The sequence below is a fragment of the Penaeus monodon genome, chromosome 34 (genome assembly GCF_015228065.2).
Source record: "Penaeus monodon isolate SGIC_2016 chromosome 34, NSTDA_Pmon_1, whole genome shotgun sequence".
Classification (NCBI taxonomy): domain Eukaryota; kingdom Metazoa; phylum Arthropoda; class Malacostraca; order Decapoda; family Penaeidae; genus Penaeus; species Penaeus monodon.
Genome location: NC_051419.1, coordinates 2,875,398 through 2,875,604, shown reverse-complemented (window position 1 = coordinate 2,875,604; position 207 = coordinate 2,875,398).

The following is a 207-nucleotide window of genomic DNA, read 5'->3' as shown; positions in this document are numbered from 1 at the left end:
TCATTCCTAAAATTATAATATTTTTTTTTCCCAAACAGACCCATTCTTTTCAGGGGGATAATGAGCCGGCCGAGGCAAGATAGAGCAGTATTGTCTCGGTCTGGAATACGACGGAAATATTCACACTTCATGTGAATTTTTCCCGAAAAAAACTAGTCGATATGTTTCTGTCTACAAATATTCTTTTATTATTAATATATATCTGTC